The sequence below is a fragment of the Dasypus novemcinctus genome, chromosome 1, assembly GCF_030445035.2.
Source record: "Dasypus novemcinctus isolate mDasNov1 chromosome 1, mDasNov1.1.hap2, whole genome shotgun sequence".
NCBI lineage: Eukaryota > Metazoa > Chordata > Mammalia > Cingulata > Dasypodidae > Dasypus > Dasypus novemcinctus.
Window position 1 is genome coordinate 14168446 of NC_080673.1, and position 26350 is coordinate 14194795.

General features: G+C 34.1%; 3 pseudogenes; all 3 read left to right on the top strand.

Moving 5' to 3' along the window:
• The first annotated feature begins 698 nt into the window (after window positions 1–698).
• On the top strand, window positions 699–1817 carry LOC101429079 (mitogen-activated protein kinase 9 pseudogene; annotated as a pseudogene).
• A 165-nt stretch (window positions 1818–1982) lies between these two features.
• The window catches only part of LOC101429872 (nicotinamide phosphoribosyltransferase pseudogene), a 38432-nt pseudogene continuing 14064 nt past the window's right edge, over window positions 1983–26350 (top strand).
• On the top strand, window positions 18924–19030 carry LOC111764061 (small nucleolar RNA SNORA72; annotated as a pseudogene).

Here is a 26350-nt window from a genome sequence, read left to right on the forward strand (position 1 = left end):
GTCTTGATCCACTACCCATTTGTGAAGTCACCAGTTTTAGATATCTATTATAACATCACTCCCTTATTCCAAATATTTATATTTGTATTTATCACTTCATAAGAAATTGAAGAAATCTAGTAGCTTAAAAGCACACACACACATAATTATCTCAAATGAGCAGCGGGTCAGGAGGGAGTCTGGACATAGCTGATTTCACATTACAATCAAGATATCACCACATTACAATCAAGATATTCTCATCTAGAGTCTCACCTAAAGTAGAATCTGCTCCAATCTCATTGACAACTCATACCCCATCACCTTTGGTAGTGATATTGTTTAAAAATTAGTCACATGACCCACCCCTACTCATGAATCTATGAATCAATGGGAGTTCATGCTTGGGTGTATCCTCCACAAGTAATTCCATGAGTGAGAATACAGGGCATCCAACAGCTCCATAGAAGGATTTAATAGGACTGCAAAACTTTAACAAATATAGATAATTAAAATATTAAATGCACTTTTAAGGGATAAGGACACTGGAGAAATGATTCTTCTGCAGGATTCAGATGGTAAATCACAAAATTTTAAGTTTCTTAACAGTGGTGCTCCTCTGAAGGACCCAATGATGCTTAATTATATCATTATTTTGACTTAAATATAGTATATTTTTTTATTCTTTTTTTATTTTTAAAGAAGCTTTAGATTACATAATGTTATATATAAAAAAAAACAAGGGATTCCTTCAAACTCGTGCAAAGAGAACTTGCCATGAACTTGTCCTCTTAAAATGTGTCAATCATAAAATCATAGTTTGTTAAAGGTGTTTACATCACAAAGAACTCTAGAAGATCTTCAAGATGTGTATTTGGCTATGGAATTAATGGATGCTAACTTATGTCAGGTTACGCATTTGGACTTGAACCAGTAAAGAATGTCCTATCTTCTTTACCAGATGTTTTGTGGTATTAAACATGTGCATTCCGCTGGTATAATTCATAGAGATTTGTAACCTACCAAATTCGTGATATAGTCAGCCTGCACCCTTAAGATCCTCGACTTTTGCTTGGCCGGGACAGCTGGCACCAACATTATGATGACCCCTACATGGTGACATGGTATCTTCAAGGCCCTGAAGTCATTCTTGGGATGGGGTACAAAGAGAATGTTCATATTGATATTCGTTTAGTGGATTACATTATGGAGACCTGGTGAAAGGTTCTGTGATATTCCAAGTCACTGACCATATTGATCAGTGGAGTCAAGTTATTGAGCAGCTGGGAACACCATCAGCAGATTTTATGGAGAAACTTCAGCCAACTGTGAGGAATTATGTAGAAAACCAACATAGTATCTAGGCATCAAATGTGAAGAACTCTTTCCAGACTGGATATTTCCTTTAGAGTCTGAGTGAGAAAAAATGTAAACAAGTCAAACCAGAGATCTGTTATTGAAAATGTTAGTGAACGCTCCCGACAAGAGGATCTCTGTAGATGAAGTTTTGCACAGCCAGTATTTAACTGTTTGGTGTGACCCTGATGAAGCAGAAGCACCACCACCTCAGATTTATGGTGCTCATTTGAAAGAGAGACAATATGCAATTGAACAATGGAAAGAGCTAATTTACAAAGAAGTAATGGATTGGGAAGAAAGAAGCAGGAATAGCGTTGTCAAAGACAGCCTTCAGCAAAGATGCCGCAGTAAGTAGCAATGCCACTCCTCAAGCATCATCTATCAATGACATTTCATCCATGTCCAACAAGCAGACACTGGCCTCAGGTACAGACAGCAGTCTCAACACCTCAACAGGACCCCCTGAAGGTTGTCAGTGATAATTTAGACATAGCAGTTACTTCTCACTTCCATGGGCCTGAAATGCTGGGGAGTGGCTTGAACCAAATAGAGAAACTCCATGTTCTGCATGGAAGAATCCCAATGTCTTGCCCTTACTCAGTTCTAATAGGATGAACTGCTTAGATTATAAAAGGAAACCGATTATGCCTGAAGAAAAAAGGACAAGCCACACTTTTAGAGATTTTGTTCAAGGTCATTTCGGGTGAGCAATTAAAATAGATGAAATTTTAAAAGTCATACAGTAACAGTGGTGATTTCTAATCATTAGTAATTGTTGGGACTTATATGCATGTCACCCCAGATGCTAGATTGGTCTTGCCCAAATAGCAGTTTGGAAATCAGTATTTAAATTCCAAGCAATCTTCCAGGTAGTGCTGCTTCTAGAAGTATGTTTTACTCCTATTAAGTAACTTGGTGCCCAGAAAAAAATAGATTTATGTGAATTAATTGGTCACCATCAGATTTTCCTATTTTACCATCTTTGAGGTATCATTTATTCTCCTTTGTATTTCATAATAAAAGGAAGATAATTTATTTAATAAATAAAAAAATAAATTTCTTTTATTTGTGATTATACATATTATCACTTCTAAATCCAAGGTACTTATGTCCATGGATGGATATTTTGTTTTCTCTAAATTATCTTAATCTGGGATGATTTGTAAATTCAGCTTAATGACATGATAAAAATTTAAGTTTGATTTTGTGTGACTTAAGACATGTGTAACTTTATACATCTGTCCACGGTATCTCTTATTTCGTGGTCTTCTAGGCTCCTTATTAACTTAAAATATTACCTAGAACATGACCTTCCTTAGAGGGCACATAAAACTACATCTCAATAATGATTCTTAAATCTATTACCTTCTGATAGAGTAGAACTTTGCAAAATAATCATTAAAAACTATTGCAGCTATTTACTACATGATAATTTTGAGCCAGAGTCTACACTAGGTCCTTTATTCTCCTTAGTTCATTTAAGATATAAAATACATGGCTTGACAAGGCAGCATTTCTCTTTTCCAGTGACATCCTTACTTGATTTTCTTTCTTTTCTGAAATAACCCAAGTTAGATACACATCCCTCTTTAGTCCATTTTAGGAAGCAGGGCTGATTCAGAATGCCTGTTTGTTGTTGTTTTCCATTTTGGGGGGCATGTCCTTTTCTTAAGGAAAATCGCCAGTGTTCTGGGAAAACCCATGAGAGGGATATGGAAGAAATATCCTAAAAAGAAGTGCTTAACTATTGGATATTTTATGATTTAAAACCGCTCACTGGAATTTGAGATTTCAGACTTGTTAATAGGTAAATTATTCAAAATTCTTTAAGACACTGAGTATTTCAATGTTATGGCAGAAATGTTGTTATGATCAAATTTTGGCTTCCTGTTATCATGATTTTTTTTCTATTGAGTTTAGTCTGTTACGAAATCACATTTTTTAAAAAAGATTTTATTTATTTATTTCTCTCCCCTCCCCCCCCACCCCAGTTGTCTGTTCTTGTGTCTAGTTGTTGTATCTTCTTTGCCCGCTTCTGTTGTCAGCGGCACCCGAATCTGTGTTTCTTTTTGTTGTGTCATCTTGTTGTGTCAGCTCTCCATGTGTGTGGTGCCATTCCTGGGCAGACTACACCGTCTTTCACACTGGGCAGCTCTCCCTACAGGTGCACTCCCCACGCGTGGGGCTCTCCTACGCGGGGACACTCATGTGGCAGGGCACTCCTTGCACACATCAGCACTGCACATGGGCTAGCTCCACATGGGTCAAGGAGGCCCAGGATTTGAACTGCAGACCTCCCATGTGATAGACAGATGCCTTAACCACTGGGCCAAGTCTGCTTCCCACAAAATCACATCTTGTTTTGACTTATTTTGGAAACTATTTGGATAACTTTCTATAGAATGTCTTCTGAAGAGGAATTTTGATAAAAAAGTTTATTGTAAATATCTACAATTTTTTATTCTCTGCATCAGTTGCATCTTCTTGGTTGGTCTTATCATTGGAAACTGGAAGACTGATGAACAAAATTAATACTGAAATAAATAATTTTATATTGTGTCATTTAAATACAGCATTTTTTTTTTTAAATGAAAATACTAACTTGGATTGAGGCAGAAATACCTATCACAGGTTTTGGATGATTTTGGGCTTTGTGGCTAGACTGTTAATTAAGAAAGGTCTCAATATGCATATCTAAATTTCCTAAAATGGCCTTTCTCTCTAGTATGTGCTTTTTTTTCTCATTTTTAAATTATTTTTTTCAAGATATATAGATCACAAAAAATGTTACATTAAAAAAATTAATCCAGAAATGATGTGGGCTCCACCAGAATCTTCCTGACAAAAATCAAGGGCAATGGAAGGTCTGAAGAGAAAGATTCTGGGAATGAGAAAGAACTCTGAACATGGAAGAAGGTTAGACTCCCCGGTGAGCACAGTCTGGAAAGCCATAGCTTTAATAGCTAGGAGGGGGAGGCTGATCACCCCCCGAGAGAACCCTAGTAGCCCCAGAAAACTGGGGGGAAGGTGTTCTCTGTAGGTCTGGAATAAGGAGAAAAACTGGGAAAAAGCCCTGGTGTTTTGGGTTTGTGTAACTGCATGTTAGAATCTGGTACTGCTCTCATATCCACTGAAGGAGTGCAGGCTTGATTTTAATAGGAAGGGCTGTTTATAGGTTCAATTCCTAATGTCCTGGAGAAAAACCGGGAAAAGCCCTGGTGTTTTGGGTTTGTTTAACTGCATATTGGAATCTGGTACTGGTCTTATATCCACTAAAACAGTGGAGGCTTGATTATAATAGGAAGGGCTGTTTATAAGTTCGAGTCCTAAAGTCCTGGAAATTGGTCTGGATTTAAAAAAAAAAACAAAACTTGGTTACAGGAAAATGGGTTGGCTTTTGTAGTGAAGCTTGGTCTGGGTATAAAGTTAAACAGTGGAAAAAGTCTAGCTGAAATCTTTTGTTATAGTGCTAAATTGTGAATGAATTCACTTTATAACAAATGTTAAGTGTTCTAAGGTTTGTGATGGCTGTGGGGGCAGCCATGCTGAAAAAATATATATAGAACTTGTGGGTCAGATTAGTGACCTTTGTGCTTCTGTCTGTGTTAACTCAATGCTAGTGTTAGAGTTGTGTGGTTATGTAAAGTAGAATTCAGTTGAGCTGGAACCCTCCCTTGCCATTGGAAAGGGTGTAAAATGATTATGGGGCAAAACTGAGGAGTTTGGATGTTTGCAGAGTCTAAATGTTTGTGCATGCTCTGCTGTCTTGTCTCTGGTCTGCCCCTTTGCCGGGGCTTGGAGGCCATCTGTGTCAACACCACGCACCCAAGTTTGTTGCGGTACCCCAGTCAGGGTGGCTGGGTCCCTGGGAGATTTGCTGAATTTGAGTAGGTTCTGTCTGCCCATTTTGGCCGAAAGCTGGAAAGGGGGGAGTGGCATGCCCTTTCCAGTGAGTCCACACCTTCTATTCATAAGCCACATTCCTATTTGATTTGTGCACCTGGCTGCCTGGAAGGGGGGGGGGGGAGTATAGGGCATGAAAAGCAGAATCAAAATAAATGCAGTAAAATTCCCTCCCTAGGGTGTCAAAGCCAATATACATTTGCATTCTGCCCAGGTTCTTAGAAGGTATTGTGGTAACTTTAAGTAAGAGAATGTGTTCTGTGAAGGTAAAATTTGTCTTAAAAGTATAAATAATTATAAAAGTTTAACAAAGCATTGTTTATATTAAGGTATTTAAATGGTTAATTGCAGAAATTCATTATTAAACAAAAACTGAATTGATAATAATAATAATAAAAGGTAATTTTATAACAAGAAAACTTGTCGGCAGCCAGCCTCCCCTGCCAACTTGCTTCCAAAAAAACTTTTTTTAGTATTACATGCTACTAAGTATTTAAAGTGAAGAAAAGTTCATTATTTTAACAAGCTTGTTTAGTATTAATGACAATTATATGTTGTAAGAAGTTTGCCTGGTAACTTAGTATGTGGAATATATGGAATGTGTTTTTATTGTTAAGGAAACAGAAGATGATTTTGTCCTAAGATAAAATGATTGATTATTGGAAAGAGTAGAGGGTGGGACAAAACCCAAATGAATACTGAAAATGTAGAAGGTTTGTGGAAGGAAAATTTTTATGATTAAAATTGAGTAATATTTAATAATAAGTCTATATAAAGTTTTAAAGGATTTAGTATCAAGTAGTATACTGATGCAAAGTTAACATTTTGTTCTTTCTCAAAGTCTCACGTCATCAGTCTCTTTTAGTAAAGGTTTCCTGAATAATAAATATACAAAGAAAATCTGTTTTATCAAAATAGCTTCTTGTGCTTTAACCTCATCATTTCCTCAGTGTTTGAAGAAGAAAGGGTCTTATCTCTTTTAAAAGAACATTATGTTCTAGAAATCAAATCCTGAAAAGTAGCTTTTTATTTCAAACTAACTTCAAGAGATTTATTCTTTTTCCTTAAAAGAAAAATTAAAGTAATAGTTAAGTTCATTTAATATGTTATAAGTCGAATGAAAGGTGTTTAAAGGTGTTATAAAATTAACAGATTTTTAAAAATTAATAAAAACTGTAACAAAGAGTTAAAATCATTTATAAATGCATTTATAATATAAAACAGTGGAAAGATAATAACTGAAATTATAGCTGGGTGAATTTAGCCTGAAACTATTATTTAAGTGTAAATTCTAAACTAATCTTTCCTTTGTTTATGGTTACTTCAAGCCTAACCTCACCCCTTGCCTTTGCCTATGGTTATTTCATAATAGCTTCTGCCCCTACAGTCCAGAGAAGAGCTGGGATCTCCTGTCCTGGTATTAGTAACCCTTTCTCTCATGAATTCAAGTGTTAACTAAATAAATTGCTGCCTGATGGAATAAAGTTAAATGACCACTGGAGTTTTATTATCTCCAAAAACTGGAAGAAAAAAGGGGAGGGGGGGGAGAAGACTCCTGCCTTAATGGTCAGTGTTCCTAAGAGTGGCAATTCATGAGAGAAACTGGTTTGTCTCCCTGAGGCTTCAAATAGCCTCAGTAAATATACATAGAATTAATCTTGTTGCTTATCCAAAATTCTGCTAAATTCAAAGTAAAATATAAAGTTCTGAAACAAAAAATGGTGCTAAAGCATTGAGAACATATTGGTTACAATCCATTAATTAAGAAGGAAAATTCTTGTGTAAAACTGCATGGTCATAGTGTAAAACTGCACAGTCATAGTGCAAATTAAAAAGAGTTTCAAGAGTCTTTGAAATGTTTTGCAGTCACACTTGTTTTGTAAAATTTAGAAGTTTAAAGTAACTAAATTTATGTTTTTGTGTCAAACTATTCATGTCTGCCTATTTTCTCAAATTGAGGTTAAATATGCAGTTATAAAGTAATATTTATTTCTGAAACCAAAATTAAGCTAAAAAGTATATAAAATGATGCAAATTAACAAGAGAAAATTCCTAAAAGAGCTCTATTCAAATTGTTAAAAATTAAATATACAGTTATATATGTAAATAAATATTCTTGGAACCCAAATTAGACTAAGCAGGATGAAAAGGTCATATAAAAATCTGATTATAAAAACTATTGGGAAAGGGCCTCCTCTTGGGCCTCCTCTTTTCAAGAGCTTTGAAGGGAAGACTAGGTGTGGCAGATTAAACCTATCTACTAGGCTAAGGAATTAAGAATCAGTTTGCCCTGTAATTTCCTAGTTTAAACTTTTTGTCAGCCATAAAATGTAAAAAACAAAGATTAGTTTAGTTTCCCCATAAAGAAAGAAAATATTGATTAATGTAAGCTGGCAGCCTATTGCCTCAGTCTCCCACTCCCGGGTTAAACAGCAGCAAAAGAAACCAGCTTAAGCCAGTCTTATAGGCAATAAAAGGATGCCCAAGAAAGAGCTATGTCAATACCAATTCAGTACACTAAATTCCATTCCTTATTTGACAAAGGGGAGCAGGTAAAAACTAAAATATTTGGAATGTGATTAGAGGAAGCAGTTAAATCACAAACTTTTGCGTGGGAAAGTTAGATCTCAGAAAAACTGTAACTTCTGAAGTATCCAATCTATAGAGAAACAGAGGAAGAGCTTGCCTGCTAGGCTTAAGGGTATAAATTATGTCATTTTTCTTTATCTGGGGTGCCAGCCATATCTGGTTCTGCATCCCTTCTTGCAAGATTGAGGATAAATTCTTTTCTTCTCCACAATCGGGTGAGCCTTATTTTCTTCCAGAAGAAGATTTCTTTCCAACAAAATAAAAGTAATTAGAGGCTCTATTGACAAATTTCAATAAGTAAAGAAAAGTCCATAAAAACTTTGGAGAAATCTTTCCTGGATTATGATGAAACAAATTAAGTAATTGTGTAATGTGCTTTAAAACCTGGTAGTCAGTATGCTTTTAAATTATTCATTTTCATAACTGAAACAAAGAAAAGAAGATTTTAGCTTCCTGTAAGGAAAAAAGAGAACATTCCTTGCATAAACTATAATGGTGTCGATTTTATTTAACTTGAGTGTACTCTTCCATAGTTAACTTATAAACTAAATTAACATTATATGTATGAAATCTTTAGAGTAATGGAAATTGTAAGTTCACATTGGTGAAATTAGGCTAAAGGAAAAAGATTGTAGATATGCTCTCTTAAATAAATAGAGTAAATTTCTTTGGTTGGTAATTGTAATTTAATAAGTTTATTTAAACATGAGGTGGCTAGTCAATGTGGTTATAGTCAATTATAAAGAGCTTGTAAAACATCTTCCAAACTGAAAAAGTTTAAATAGTTCTAGTTCTAGAAGTCATTGTTAACTAAAAACTTAGATTAGTATTGGTTGCAAAAAATAACTTCATGATAATAAAACCTGTCTGAAGGCCACCGCAAGGTGCATATTTAAGTAAATGGTAATAAAAAGTTATCTTGATTCTATTAGGAATCTTCTGTTTTCATTTTAACAATGAAAAATAATTTTTCCATCTATTACTAAAGTATAATACCTACTGTTATCTTCATAGTAAAATTGTGTAAGTAAACAGTCATTTGATATAGGTGTTGCATTAAATTGTTTAAAATATATACAAAAACAAAGAATAAACTTTAACATTGTCAAACTCTTGTGCATTCAAACCAGGCCTTAAATATGTTGCAGGTTGCCTCTCCATGTGAGTTATTGGCTAGGCTGGTCACTGACCCCTCAATTAAAAATATTTGCTATATCAGCCTCTGGTTCTGCTCCTGAAATCGATGGAAACTATACTGCAGTTTCAAGCTCCTGCAGCAGCCAATGATGACTCGGTGCAGCCAAGTGTACAATGGATATCACCTCCAGACTGGCACTGTTTCATAGTGCCAGACAGCACTATGCACCAGGCTAGTAGAATACTAGAAAATCTCTGTAGGATCAATGATGCTGCCACTTGCTCACTGTGTGAAGAACATGCTAAGTGGAGCCATGATACCAGGATACTGTAAGTAAAACTTAAACACAATTGGCATTATGGCCTGCTCTCATGGAGAGATAACATGTAAAGTATTACAAACCTGAAACTTAAAACTATTAATTGCAACTCTAAATCCTTTGCATTAAGTAATACATTAGTTAATATTAAGTGCTGTACTCTTATCCTGTATTAAATATATGCCTAATGATTATAATGTTATCTTTTCTATTTTGGATCAAGTGCAGAAGTATATTAGACATATTAAATTCCTAGTAAATTCATTTTTTAAACAGTTAATAAACATGTCTATAGAATAAGGTGGCAGTCTCAGCCAGGCTCAGTCAACTTACTATATTCTACTGTACTTTACTGTGTAGCAAAAATGAAGCTTGCTTGCTAATAAGTCACCTATTGAACAAGTCAAAATTACTAGAAATTGTACAATTAAAACCAAAATGTAAAACCTTTATTCTGTAGTTCTGATCACTCCCACAGCTAAAAACTAGGAAAATTTCCAACTTGGTGTACTAATCCTGAGTGAAACCAATTGCCCAAGGGGTGCCAGTTCACCAGGAGCATCTGACAGAGCACATGAGTGCCAATCCTTAAACAGCTTGAAATGTGCCTTCAAACAAAGCTAAGTATCTTTTGCAATTTCTCTCTAAATATAAATAACTTAGAAATATATATATATATATACTGTTCCCACCAGCTTTTAAAAAGGAGTGCCATCTTTATAAGCACCTAACTTTGTCTACCTTTGTAATCCAATGTCCTCTTTTAAAAACGAGTATTCCAAATTTTTAATTAAGTTTGTTTCTTTCAAAGTGAACATCTTATTAACCATATGAAAACTACTTCCAACTTTGTACAGAATGCCAGATCCTTCTTTCTCCAGTTAAAATAAAATAAGAGTTTTACACCTTGTTAGGCAATGACTACAGCCCATGGCCAGCAGGAAGCAGTTACAGAAAGAAATCATCCCCCTTCAGCACCCCTTTTAGATTAAAGGTGTAAGCTCTCTAAGGGTAAAATAAAAGTAATAGATGGATCTGGAACCTGACTGGAAATCCATGAGAGTGCCAGTGGCCCCAGGATGACTGCAGGGGGCCCCTGCCCCAGGATTCTGCTGTCCAAAATAAAAACTTCTAAAAACAGTCCTGGATGCTACACTAAAGATTGATAAATAATCAACCAAAACAACAAACAACCATCCACCTCATAGCTCCAACAATAATTATGCCAAAGCTTAGCAAGTTAAACTTTGGCAAAGGGGGGAAATGATGTGGGCTATGGGTGGGAGGCTCTTTGTCTCTTCAGAGATAACCTAAGCTGTCTGACTTGTGGGTATGAGACAGTAAGAGGCTGCAGTCCTGCCCTTGGTGACCATGGCAACGACTCCAGTCCCAGGATACAGTTTAACACTGCAAAGTCTATAAACTTTAAGTATTCAGGGGAAATGCAAACCAAATATGCTAAAAGCTTATCTAGAATGTATGAAGTCCATGCTAAAAGCTTACCTAAGATGTGGAAAATATATATGCTAATTCAAGCCTATTGGGAACTGAAACAAAGCTACCATTTAACCTTTCCTCTCCGTATAAAAGAAACTCCAAAGTCTTGTTCAGGGCTCGGGATTGAAACAGAAAGCTCCTGAGTCCGGCTGGCCATCAATAAACCATTTTTCCTTCTCAAAATCATTCCTGAGTCCTAGCCTCTCTATATGCAAATAATTAAACCTGTAATTCTACAACAATACATTTTATAGGTTTTGATGAAATCTGAAGTGGCCTGACTCTGTTAGTACAAGATCATGCTGAATAATTCCAATGCCCTAAAAACGCCCTATGTTCCATCTATTCTATTCTTCCCTCCCCTTTCCCTCAGAACCTATGGTAATCGCTAAGTTTCCATTTTTGGAGAATAAGATTCATGGTTACTTGCAGTAATATTGAGGGTTGACAAACTAGTCTGTTTTCTTTTGTCAGCTACTGTCTATATTGAGGGATTTCTGCCCCTCTAATTGAGATCATAGTATGAATTCCCAGAATGGGAGTCTGATATTTTCTTACTTATTGTGTGAGCCTGGAAGCACTGATATAACACACTATGACAAGATAAACATATATTCCATAGAAGCCTGCCCCAGGATCACCCTGTCCCACATATACCTCCACATCCATATACCAGTAACCCTCTCCTGCCATATTTGCCAAAAGAACATTCACAACATTTTAGTTTTAATCACAGACCTGCAAACCCTCAGATTTGACTTGGTCCTTTCCCCAACAATCCCCCCAGGTCCATGGATTGCCTAACTGAAACCCCCACCCTACTTCCCCTCAATGACCAGCACCACTGAACCTAATCCCATCAGTGCACAACTGTCACTCTCATGCAATGCAAAACTACACCCATCCACTTTATTATAGATTTTGCCCATATGGGTATTGGTTCACACTCTCTACTACCTTTCCTTTTTTTTTTTTTACCTTTTTTTTTACTAAAGTTAATAGATCACAAAGAATGCTACATTAAAAAACATTAAAAAAATAAAATAATACAAGAGGTTCCCACATAACCCACTCCCTACCCCCACCCCATCATTTTTGTAAATTGTATTTTTTGAAGATATATATGTCACAAAAAAATGTTACATTAAAAAACATAAGAGTTTCCTGTATATCCCTTAGCTTCCAACTCCAGCTCTGTGAGTCTGCTCAATTTGCTTAATTCATAGCCATGAGTTCATGTAATATATGTCCTTCAGTGCCTAGTTTACCTCACCCAATATAAGGTCTTCAAGATTCATTCAAAGCTATCCTATGTGTTAATGCTGCATTCCTTATTATAGCTGAGTAATATTCCTTTTTATGTATACATGATAGTTCACTTATCCTTTCATCTGTTGATGGACATTTGGGTTGTTTCCATCTTTTGGCAATAGTGAATAATGCCACTATATAAGTTCATGTCCCTGCTTTCATTCCTTCTGGGTACATATGCAGTGCTGTGATTGCTGGATAATATGGTAGTTCAATAGTTACCTTCTGGAGGAACCCCCAAATTCTTCCCCACAATGGCTGCACCATTCTGCATTCCCACCAGTAGTGCAAAAGTGTTCCCTTTCTTTCAATCCTCTCCAGCACTTGTAGTCCTCTGTTTGTTTAATAGCTGCCAGTCTAATGGGTATAAGATGATATCTCAATGTAGTTTTGATTTGCTTTGCCCTAATAGCTATTTATTTGACATCTTTTCATGTGTTTTTTAGACTGTTGTATTTCTTCTTTTGAGAGCGTCTGTTCATATCACCTGCTCATTTTATAAATAGGTTGTTTGCCTGTTTTCAAGATGTAGGATTTCTTTATATATGCTGGATATTAGACCACTATCAGATAGATGGTTACCAAATATTTACTCCCATTAGGTCACCTGCCTTATCACATTCTTGACAAAATCCTTTGAAGTATAAATTTTTAAATTTTGAGAATATCCCATTTATCTATTTTTTCTTTCATTGCTCATGCTTTGGGTATAAAGTTTATGAAACTATTTCCCACTTCAAGATGTTGTAAATACTTCCCTGTATGATCTTCCAGGAACTTTATGGACTTGGCTTTTTAATTTAGATGTTTGATTCATCTTGAGTTAATTATATATATAGTTTAAGATGAAAATCCTTTCTCATTCTTTTGATATGGGTATCCAGTTCTACAAGCACCATTTGTTGAAGAGGCCATTCTTTCCTAGTTGATTGGGCTTAGTGGCCTCATTGAATATGAGTTGACTGTATGTGCAAGGATCTATCTCTGATCTCTCAGTTCTGCTCCATTGTTCATTACATCAATCCTTGTGCCAATACCATCCATTTTTGACCACTATAGCTTTGTAGTAAGTTTTAAAGTCAGGTAGTGTGATACCTCCAATTTCACTTTTGTTTTTCAATATATCTTTGCCCTTCCAAAGAGTTAGTTTTTTCAATTTAGTAAAAATTGCTTTTGCAAGTTTTATTGACATTGTGTTAAATCTGTAAATCAGTTTGGGTGGGATAAATATCTGAATGGCGTTTAGTCTTCTTATCCATGAACTGGGGAATATTCTTCCATTTATTTAGGTCTTCTCTGATTTTCTTTAACAAAGTTGTGTATTTTTCTATATACAAGTCCTTTACATCTTTATTTTTGTTTATTCTTAGATATTTGATTTCTTTAGTTGCTGTTTTGTAAATGGAATTTTTTTCTTGATTCCTCCTCAGATTGCGATTATTGGTGTACAGAAAGGTACTGATTTTTGCACAATCATTTAAAATCCTGCTACTCTACTGAACTCATTTATTAGCTCTAGAAGTTTTGTTGTAGATTTCTCAGGGCTTTCTATACATAAGATCATGTCATCTGCAAATAGTGAAATTCTTACTACTTCCTTTCAATTTGCATGTCTTTTATAACTTTTTGTTGTGTAAATGCTAAAGCAAGTACTTCTAACATAATGTTAAATAAGACTGGGTGACAGCGGGCCTCCTTGCCTGTTTCAGATCTTAGAGGGAAAGCTTTTAGTCTTTCACCATTGAATATGATGTTATCTGTGGGTTTTTCATACATACACTTCATAATGTTGTGGAAGTTTCCTTCTACTCCTATCTTTTAAAGTGTTTTGCATCAGGAAAGGGTGCTGTATTTTTTAAATGCCTTTTCTGCATCTATATGGATGATCATGTGATTTTCATTTGATCTTTTTATGTTTTTGTGGTGTATTATATTGATTGATTTTCTGATGTTGAACCATTCTTGCATACCAGAGATGAAACTGACTTGGTCAAGGCACATGATTCATTTGATGTGTTATTGAATACAATTAGTATGTATTTTGTTGAGGAGTTTAGCATCTAGTTTCATTAGAGAGATTGGTCTATAGTTTTCCCTTCCTGAGACATAGTTGTTTGGCTTTGGTATTAGGGTGATGTAGGCATTACAGAATGAGTTAAGTAATTTTCCCTCCACTTTTTTTGGAAGATTTTATGCAAGATTGGTATTAGGTCTTTCTGGAATGTTTGGTAGAATTCACCTATGAAGCCATCTGGCTCTGGACTCCTCTTTCTTGAGAAGTTTTGATGACTAGTTCTATCTCGTTACTTGTGATTTTTCTGTGGGGTTCATCAATTTCTTCTTTCATCAATGCAGTTTCCTTGTGTGTTTCTACAAATTTGTCCATTTCCTCTGAATTATCCATCTTGTTAGCCTACAATTTTTCAAAGTATCCTCTTATGATACCTTTATTTCTGTAGGACCAGTGGTCATATCCTTTTCTTCATTTCTTATTTTATGTATTTGAATTGTCTCTCTTATTTTCTTTGATAGTCTAGCTAAGGGTTTGTCAACTTCATTAATCTTCTCAAAGAGTCAAGTTTGGTTTTGTTAGTTTTTTAGTGCTTTCTTGTTTTCAATTTATTTTAGCTCTGCTCTAATCTTTGTTATTTCCTTCTTTCAAATTGCTTTGAGATTCATTTCTTGTTCTTTTTGTAATTCCTCCAGGTAGGAAATTACATCTTTGATTTTTGCTATTTCTTCTTTTATAATACATGCATTTATGGCTATAAATTTCCCTCACAGCACTGCTTTTGCTGTTTTGTAAGTATCAATTTAATTTTCCTATTAAAATTTTCCTACACTTATTATCAACTATCTTTCATTTTCATAATCTTTTATTTCCCTTTTCTTACTGACAAGAGGCTCCTTCATAAATGAAGCATATTTGTTTGCAGAACTTCAGTATCTATGGGTTATTGCTTGAGATAATGAAGAGATTACAGATGATTATTGATGGATGGAATATGTTTTACAATGTAGGTGATTTTTATGGATATTAAATAACTTCTATTGTTCTATTATATTCAATGTTGAAGAAAGAATCTGCAATCACAATAACAGTGAGCAAAGAAATGAAGGTGAAATGATAACATTGTGTATAGAGAACACATAGATGTGGAAGAGGAAGCTAACTGGATTCATTCATAATGAAGTGAAATTAGAAATAAAGTTCAGTGGAAATAGGGAAACCAGGATGGGGATGAAGCCAAAGCATGTTTCCATGGTCTGTAGAACTAAGAAAGCAAGTAAATCTAGAACTTGATTGGAAAAAAAGTAGAGGAGCTCTATATTTCTCTTAATTACTTGCTACCAAAATCTCTGTTGTTTCAATAAAGTCCTTAGTTACGAGCTTCTTCTCTGTTCCAAATACATTTAGTCACCCACACAGAGCTGTGTTTATGGTAAGGATCTCCCCATAGGCAGATAATTTTCAGCACACACACAAGCTGGAAGTGAGCACAGCAACCTACTTTTTCTATTATTACAGCTTAACTCTACAAATAGACCAGGGAGCTTAATGGTAGACATGGGTATTCTTGACTTTCCTCTCCTGGTAAGGAAACTCTGCCCTCCAGGTGTCTTGGGCCAGTGAAAATTAAGGGCTTGATTTTCTAGGCCTGTGGTATCAGGGGTAGGACCTTCACCATATGAGTTGCTGTAGAATGAAAGTGAATGAGGTAGGCCATCCCCATACAAAATAAAGTGTTGACAATACAGAACACACAGAGGGAATTTAGACTGTTTATCCTGCCCCTGAGTGAGTGAAGCAATATAGCTAGACTAGGATCTTGGGACTGAGGGAGTCCCTATGCCTGGGTAACAACTTCCCATTACTGAGCTTATGTAACACAGAATCTGGGAGCCAGGTACATGGGAATATGTTGTAAATCGCTAACCAAGGATTCTCTCTGTTCTTTCCAAGATTTAGTAGATTTTGTGGATAATTATTTGCCCATTTGAATTATGCCCTTAGGTCAATTTCCAGAAACTTTTATTTTTTTCCCCAGAACTTTAATCAGTTAAATAATTGTCCTAGGAAGAGGGCCCATCAACAACTCACAAAGACGTTCTGGAACTCCCAATCATCAGACATCTTGAAGAAAAATACAAAAACCTTGGCATTGTCTGTCCGTCATGCTTTCTGCCAGGCCAGCTACCTTCCTCCTTTCACTATTCAAATATGCCTCAACTCCCCTCTCAGAGTGTTCATGCCTATATTCTTAGAGTGGATGCTGAGGAGTGATGGTCATTCTTCTGTAATCACTTCCTGCTGGTTAGGGCCTGCTGGTCCAAGTCTGACAAGGCGTAAACCACTCTGGCTATTCTACTGAGGTTGAGGTATGATGGGTTCAGCACTCTGATTGTAACTGGAATAAATCTCTGTGAGTTTAATAAGGCATGGCACTGTAATGAATAAACTTAATTAGAATTTTGAAGATGCAAAGTCCTATACAAAGGATAAACAAGAAGGTGCTCAACAGACATGGCCGATAAGCAACATGACTGACAGACCTGCCAAGACTTGACCTCCATCTTGAGGTGCAAGCGGGACTCTTTCCTGGGCCAAGCAGAGCCCCCAGATATTTCAAACAGGCCTCACGTTGGCACTCACCATTAATGGGGCAAGCAATAAAAGCTGGGGTGCCTCCCCTTAGCATTAGCAAATAGAGGAAGAATTAATAGATTAAAAGGTAACCACACAAACTGGAGCTCATTCTTTTTGCCTAGAGGAGCCCGTACCAAATCTCAGTAAGTATTTCCATCTTTCTCTCCCATCTCAGCAAGTTCTGCTTTTTTTTTACCCTATTTCCCAATAAATTCTTTTCCTTGGCCTGAAAAAATATAAATAAAATAAAAACCAAACACACAAACAAACAAAAACCTTGTATTTTACACTACCAGATATTCAAGGTTAATATAAAGCTACACGAATTAAGTTACTGTGGTACTGACCAATAAAATAGACTAGAAAGCACAGGTGGCCTCTTCAGTAACTGGCGCTGGGTCAATTGAGTACCAATGTGGAAAAGACACACCTTTAATTTTACCTCACACTGTATACTGAAACCTATTCCAAGAGGATTTCAAATCTATGGGTCAATGGGAAATCACTAAGGTTTGAGAAACAGAATCATAAGATTATTACCCTGTAGTAGACAAAGATTACTTAAAGAGAAATAAAATCAGGTAAGTAAAAAAACATACTTGATAAACAGTACATTAAAAATGAGAATGTCCTCTTCCAAGAAAAAGAATGTTAAAAAGAGGTAAATTGCAAACCTGTTTGATACATGCAGAATATTATAAAAATACATATATGGATAATTATATGTATTCCATATTCATAATCATATGAAGAAAAAATAAATAGTACTCCTTCAAAGCAATGAAATTGAAGAAAGACATCCAATAGAAAGCAGGCAAAGAACTCAAAGAGTAACTTCTTAAAAGAGGATATCCAATAGCCAATAAACATAAAAAATAATGCTTAATTATTTTAGTTATAAGAAATACAAAAGAAAAATGGAATTTGATGCAATTTTATAAACATCAAATGGTGAAAAATAAAGACTTAGAACAATATCAAGTATTAGAATGTATATGGATTATGTAGAACTTTTATATTTGTTGTTGGGTGTTTAAATTGGTCCAAAGACATTGGATTCCTACTTTGATGTATATACTAAGCCTGAGCATATTAATGTGCTATAAATTAAACTACAGGTACAATTGAAATGCCTGCCTGTTTCCTGAATGTTCAAAAAACTACTAATTCAAATGTTAAAAACTGGAAAAGTACCAAATGTCTACCAATGTTAGACCAGATGAATAACTTGGATATGTTCCCTTGCTGGGATCCTAAATGGACAGGAAGTATGCTCTAACAAATGCAACTGATAATGTGGATGGAATTCACAAACAAAATATTGCATGAAATAAACATTACAAATGAGTATAAATTGTTATTACAAATTAGTATAAATTGTATGATGATTACATTTCCATGAAGTGTAAGACAGGTGAAAACTTAATTTATGTTGATAGCAATCTGGACTGGACTTATTTTTAGAGAAAAGGGGAGAGAACTCTTAAGTATTCAGGTTATAATTTAAAGTAGTAATAAATTTATAGAAAAAATATTACAAGGCACTAACAAGCTAGGTAAATATAAAAATATGAATTTGCAAACAAAAACTAAATCTAAAGACCTAAATCTTCTGAAACCCTTTCCCGTGTACTCCTAAGGCAAACTTGACTGCACTAACCCCTTGTTTTATAGAATTTTAAGACAGATAAAGAACTATAACTTTTCACCCAAAGTGCACGGTTTCAATTCTAAAATATAACTTTTATAATGTTATGTGGGGGTTATTTTCTTTATTCCATAGTTTATTTTTAAATATTAAAATGATAAGTATAAGAATCAAATTTGGAGAACTATGAAATAATGTTGAAATTAATAACAAAGTCCTTCTTTTCTGAAATGAATGTGAAAATAATTATAGATATATTATGGGAATTGTAATAATGAGTGCCCAGGGGGAGACTGGATATTTTTAGAAAGCTTATTTTTTTAGCATGATCTCATAATTTGTTAATAGCGCTGATATTCTGAAATAAAAAATTAACCTGGATAAGGAATTTTATAGAAAATTTAATTACCCAGTGATTGTAAGTCATCTTTATTTCTATTAAACTGCTGATATTTGACCATGTAATTATGCTCTAGCAATTAATAAATCGTGTTTGCTCTAAATTCAGTAATTTTAGACAAGAAAATTCTTTATGCCATCAGTATAATTAATATTCAGATGCTATATTAGAAACCATGCATGTGTCCCCAGAACTAGTTTTTCTCCCTAAGGCTGGTTTTTAGAATGCTGGTGATAAACCAAGCCTCATTTATTATATGACCATCCTGTTTGGGAAATGACTAACTCAAGACATCTTTGGCCAACCTTAAGAGATAAAGCAACTACAATAACTTTGAAAATAACCAGTATTAATTTTGCAGTTATTTCTAAAGAAGGGAAAATTTGTGATTACCAGCTGCCATTAAATGAATTGTAAAATTACTGTTTTATTTTCTAGGTGATTCTGATATCATTAGAAGCATGCCAGAACAGATTGGTGAAAAGTAAATCATGTAAAAATTTTCTTTAATAAAGCTTGTTTAAAAAAAAAATTCAGATGAATTAGTATTAGTTATATAATGAATGTTTTGAGAAAATAAGAGGAAAAAAGATGGTGCAATGCTAGGAATAATTAATCATGCGTGTGACTGCTGGGAAAATTTGAAAATGTAATTTTAGAATAATGTCCATATTTGACTTAGAAGATACACACCTCAAATGACAACTACATAACCAATATTTTAATCTGCATATTTTCATTGGCTTGTTATATTAATCAAATTAAAAGAAAAAAATAATTAAGAATCTTCACTTTGTCATGTAACTCAATGTTCTATACTGGTTTATATATTTTGTTTAAACATGTAAATTTAAAATACTGTTGTCTAACATCATTAATTAATTTTAACAATTTTGTGTGTATTAAACTTGAATCTAATTATTATTATTTACTCCAGAATTCCATAGCAAATATAAAGATATATTTATGAAGAATTGTATGGACACTAATTTCTTAGGACAAATCTGCACTTTTCTATCTTTTAATGACATTCATATTTTACATATCATAGAAATACTTCTTTATTACTTTAACTTACAAATCATAAAACCCATGCAAATTTTTTCTTTGAATAACAACCAGGTGATGACCGGGTTTAGATTGGAAACACAGGGTTAAATTAGAGAAGAAGCACTGACTATTAATAAGTTAAGGATACAATGAAGAAATTATAAAATAAATCATTGAAAATGAACAATGATAGAAAATGGAAGGAACTGAGGGAAGTTTAAGAATCAATGAACTTTATAGTATAAAAATCTTTGGATAGGCAGATCTAGAAAATTTAACAATAGCAAATATTGACAGTAAAATGCAAAAATTAGGGCAAAAAGAAAGCCATAGACTAATAACATGCTCAGAGGATAATATGAAAAGAATATAAATCATATAGTATGGTCATGTCTTTTCACCCATTCTGCCAACATCTGCCTTTGGATTGGAGATTTAATCCATTAGCGTTTAAATTAACTACTGATAATGCAAGACTTATAACTACAATTTCGTATTTTACTTAATAAACCTTACATGATTTTTGTCTCTCATTTCCTCCACTACTGTCTAGTGTTTATTTACGTGTTTGTTTGTAATCAAACATTTAGAATCTCTTCTTGTTTATTATATTTTTCAGATATTTTATTTGGGTTACCATGGGATTTTCATTTCACATCCTAAACTTCAACAATCTTGTTTGAGTTGATATCAATTTAACTTATTAACATACACATCCCTTCCTTCTTATAGATTCAGGTGCTTAGGGATAAATTAATCACATTCTTCTGTACATGGGACATTACCGTCACTGTTCCAGGCAAAGCTCCTCTCTAGAAATCTGTCTGAGTGCACGCACACACACACACACACACACACACACACACACACACACACTCCTTCCTGTTCAAGCCTCCCAAGTAATCATTCTTTTGTGTTTGATGTGGAGCCTTTAATTTGATATGTATGTTATCCATCATCTTGTTTGACTTGTCTGTTCTCACTTTGCAAAAGTATAACATTTGTCTTCCAAATCAAAGTTGTCTGCAATAAAGTCTGTCCGCTATATTAGGGTGCCTACTATCTGATACCATAAATTACACTTACTCTAATGTATTCTCCCTATGATAATTTACTGAGTTTATCTATCAGTGAGCAGGATCATCCAGTATAGTTATACTTGATTTGTGAAAGTGTTACAACATGCTTTTCTAAAAACTGCAAAGAAAAGATTAGCAACCTATATTATTATTCAGAATATTCCAGCCAAAGGCACAGTCTTTATATACTTGAATTCTTTCTTCTTTCCTGGCCCTAAGAAGAAAAATCACATGTCTATGACAGAAGAATCTATGCAAGAGTAAATGATGTAAGTTAAAATAAAAGTGGGAGTTGGAATCTTTCTACATGATCATATTAATAAAACACCAATGATTACTGTGAAAATAGCCATATCATTAGGTATTTGGTAGGATCATATTGCTGAAATAGTTATGTGGAAATTCTTTACTGTAGTGAAAATAACAATGTGTAGGGCTATATGTAGTATGAAGAAAGGAGAAATATACACAGAGGACTTGGATTCCAGGGGATGTTTTCTGTTGGCAAGCGTTACTTTTTTTGAAAATGTAATTTAGGAGCCTAATTAAGAGATGAAGAACTCACAAAATTAGCTACACAACATATATAACAACTTAAAACAATAATTCATCCCACTATTGCCATTTTACTTGGAATATTTCTTATGTAAAAATTTTCCAAAACTGGTTATTCCTGCTATTCAGGCTTCTTGACAATTCATTCATTTCCATTTTGTCTCATTTTATTGTAGTTCAACCAAGCAGCATACATTTTGCAATAACTGTTTAACTGTGAAATTGATATCTGACAAATTAAGTTTCACTTTTCGGGATCGTGTTAATTCCCAAAATTATGTCCTTAAATGCTTTTATTCAGTCTAACAAAGTAAATTGTCAGGACAAATGGTCAAAATAGTACATTTGATCTTATTGAAAGTACAGATAAATATAATATAGCCTATGTTAACTTGGACTTTGTTGGCAAGTCTTTGTATTTAACGTTCACACTTTTGTGTCTATGAACATGGGAGTCTTTTGTATATCACATCTCATTCTGTGAGTGTTTCTAGATAAACATGAGTTATAGGGTCTTTATTCACAATTTTAGTATAGTCTGTCTTTTAAGGCATTTTAGTTTGCTACAGGCTGCCAATGCAAAATAACAGAAATGGGTAGGTGTTTATAATGGGAATTTATTAGGGAAAACTATGACAGTTCTGAGGCTTTAAAAGTGTCCAAATCATCATAAAGAGATGCTGTCTTATCAAAGGTCAGCTGCTGGGGGTGCTGGAGTCCTCCCACATGGCAAGACAAAATGGGGACAAGCCTCTTGGTTATTCTCCAGGCTTACTTTCTTCCGGAGCGCAGCTGTGTGAGATCAGACCTCTGGTTCATCTTGCTTCTCTCCTTCCATGCTTCAGCTTAGGCTGCTCCACTGATTGCAGCCTCTGACCTCTCTCCTCTCTTTGGTTTCTTTGTTTTCATTAGCACCTGAAAGTCAAGGAAATCTTTCATATCACTAGTTGGATACAAACTTAAGGGATAGAAAGCTCACGGAATAAATCCCAGAGATAACAGTTTAAAATAATAAAATGTACACGGTGCATCAAAAGATTGCAGGACACACACACACACAAACAGAAAATGATGGCCCAGCCAAATCAACAGGACAAAAATCCACAAACCATCAAAGAAGAGAAATAAATTTTGGACACACCAGTCAAAGACTCTAAAAATGTTCCTCAAGAAACTTGAGGAGATAAAGAGAAATATGGAGGAAAAAACTAGAGTAGATGATTAAAACAATGAATGACCAACATGAGAATCTCTACAGAGATAGAAATTTTTAAAAAGAACAAAAAGAAATTTGGTAAGTTGAAGACCACAATAAAAGAAATAAAAATATTCTGGAGGGTTTCAACAACATTCAGAGCTGGCAGAAAGAGACATCTAGAAGACAAGAACATTGGAATGATTCAGACTGAGAAAAAGAAAGAAAAAAGAATTTTTAGAACAGTTAGCAAAACCTGAGAGACCTATGGGACTCCATCAAACTTAACAAGACATTACAGAGGTCTCAGAAGTGGAAAAAGAAGAGAAAGAGGCAGAAAGATTATTCAAATAAATAGTGGCAGAAAAATCCCCCAAAGACAAGAATATGCTTATTCAAGTAGCCAAACAAACTATAAGCAGGTAAAAGTCAAAAAGAACCATACCCAGACAAATAGTATTGAAAATGTCCAATGCCATGGAAAGTGTTCTGAAAGCTTTAAGAGAATGATAATGCATTCTGCACAAGGGAATCCAAGTAACATTAAGTGCCAATTTCGCATCAGAAACCACAAGGTCAAGAAAGTAGTGGTACAAAATATTTAACGTGCTGAAAGAAAACAATTGCCAACCAAGAATTTTATATCAGGTGAGACTACTGCAAAAATGAGGGAGAGTTTAAGACATTTACAACTACACAAAGGCTGACTATTCATTAACATGTAATGCTAAAGGAAGTTCTTCAGATTAAAAGGAGAGGATGTTAAAAAGTGATAAAAAAAAATAAAGATCTCCAAAAAAGTTAAGCATATGGGTAAAGATAGGTGCCAGAACTACTGTTTTACATTTTTCATTATGTAACTTAAATTTTTATTTCTTAGTTTTTAAAATGCAAACACTTAAAAAACAATGATATATCTGTGGTTGTGGACAATACCTTTATTTAAATGAACTTGTAATTTGTAAGAAGTACAACCAAAATATGGGGGTATGGAGGGGTATAGGAAAAGTGAATGTGTATTTTATTGAAGTTAATTGTTATCAAATCAAACATGATTTTTATAGATTTAGGGTGATTGATTTTTCCCCATGATAAACAAAAAGAAAATACATTAAATACATATATATATATAGAAATGAGATGGGCCACAAAATGGGACAATTTTAAAAAGTCAGACAAATATGAAAGTAGGCGTTAATGAAAGAATTGAAAGCCAAAAAGTATAAATTACAAGAAAAAAATAGCAAAATGGCAGAACAATGTCCCATATTATCAGTAGTTACTTGAAATGTAAATGGATTAACTTTACAGTCCAAAGTCAGGGATTGGCAGAATGGATAAAGAGAATGACCCAACTCCATGCTTATTGCAAATGATACACTTTAAATACAAAGAAACATTCGGTTGAAAGGGGAAGGATGGACAAAACATACCATTCAAATCATCACTAAAAGCCAGCTTGGGCAGCTATCCTATTAGAAGAAAATAGAATTCATTCATAAAGTTACGAGGGAAAAAGAAAGTTACTGTACACTGATAAAGGGTTAATTTCAAAAGAATACATAGAAATTAAAATACATACACATGCAATGGTAGAGACCAAAAATATTTGAAGTAAATGTTAACAGATTTAAAGGAAGAAATAGATGGCTCTATATTAATATTATGAGATTTCAAAAAACCACTTTCAATAATGAATAGAACATCTAGACAGAGGATACATAAGGAAATAGAAGATATAAACAGAACTCTACACCAACTAGACCTAGGTAACATATGTACAACACCATGCAATAGCAGCAGAATACACATTATTCATGACTGCACATGGATCAGTCTACAGTATAGACCATACGATGGGTTAAAAGCCATCCAATAAATAAAAAAATATTAAAATTATGCAGTGTACTTCTTCAGCCACAATGGAATGAAACTAGAAATCAATAAGTGAGGGAGAACTGGAAAATTCACAATTTTATGACTATTAATGCCATCTTAAACTACCAATTTGAAAAGAAGAAATCACAATGGAGATAAGGAAATATCTTGAGGCAAAAGGAAATGGAAACACAATACACCACAATTTATGGGATGCAGGAAAGGCCTGGTGGAGATTATAACTAAATAACTCTAAGTGCTTACATTTAAAAAGAAAAGCAAATTAAACCAAACCACACAGAAGAAAAAAAAAACCCAAACTTTAGAGCAGAGATATGTGTAACAAAAATAAAGAAACAACACAGAAAATTAACAAAATTAAAGTTGGTCTCTGAAAAGATCAATAAAATCAGCAAACCTTTAGCTAGACTATCAAAGAAAAAAAAGAGAGAGGACATAACTAAAACCAGAAATGAAAGTGGGGACATTACTACTGACCCCAGAGATTAAAAAAAAAATACTTATAAGAATGTGCTATGACCAAATATACACCAACAACTTTGATAGCCTAGATGAATGGACAAAATGCTAAATACTTAAAAACAACCTACATTTGACTTAAGAAGAAATAGACGATCTGAACAGTCCAATAATGAGTGAATAGATTGAATCATTAACCAAAAACCTTTCAACAAAGAAAACCTCAAAGCTTGGCTTCCCAAATGAATTTTACCAAACATTCCAAGAAGAATTAACACTAATCTTGTTCAAACTCTTACAAAAAATTGAACAAGAAAGAATGCATTTCCTGTTCCATTCTGAGGCCAACATCACCCTAATACCAAAGATAAATAAAGATACTACAATAAATGAAAATTCCAGACTACTATTCCTTAAAAATAGAGATGTACAAATCCTTAAGAAAATACTGACAAGCTGAATTTAAAAACACAGAAAATATTTATATACTATTATCAATGGGGATTTATCCTGAGCATAAAAGGGTGACTCAATATAAGAAAATTCAGTAATACAATACACCAAGTTAACTGAACAATGGGGAAAAACACATGATCTCCTCAATTAATGCAATAAAGGCATTTGAAAAGATCTAGTACCACTTTATGTCTAAAAACACACTTAGAAAACTAGGAATAGAAGGAAACCTCAACATGATAGAAAGGCATATATAAAAATCACTGCTAACATCACACTCAAACATGAAACACTGAAAGGTTTCCTTATATGATGAGAACGAGACAGATGCTCACTGTCACTGCTCTTAATCTACATTAAACTGGAAGTTCCAGCTAGATCAATTAGGCAAGAAAACTAAATACAAGACATCTAAATAGAAAAGAAAAAAGTAGAACTTTCCCTATTTACATAAGACCTGACTTACATACAGAAAATCCTGAAAAATCCAGAAGAAAGCTCCTAGAACTAATAAATAAATCCAACCAATTGATAGCATAAAAGATCAACTAGAAAAAATCACTAGTTTTTAAATAAATTAGTCATGAAATATTGGATGAAATATTCAAGAAAAAATTGCATTCACAATACCAGCTAAATGAATCAAATCATACTAAGTAATCTAATCAATGACGTAAATTTATATGCAGAAAACAACAAAATATTGAAACTATCTTGAACTTTGACTCCTCTATAGAAGTGGAAAAATATATACGGAATTGTGTTTCCCTTTGCACACTTGAATATTATGTGACTATTCTGACACTATGATTCCATCTGTGTTCTGTCTTTCAAAGTTCATGAAACTGATGATATCTGCTAACTAT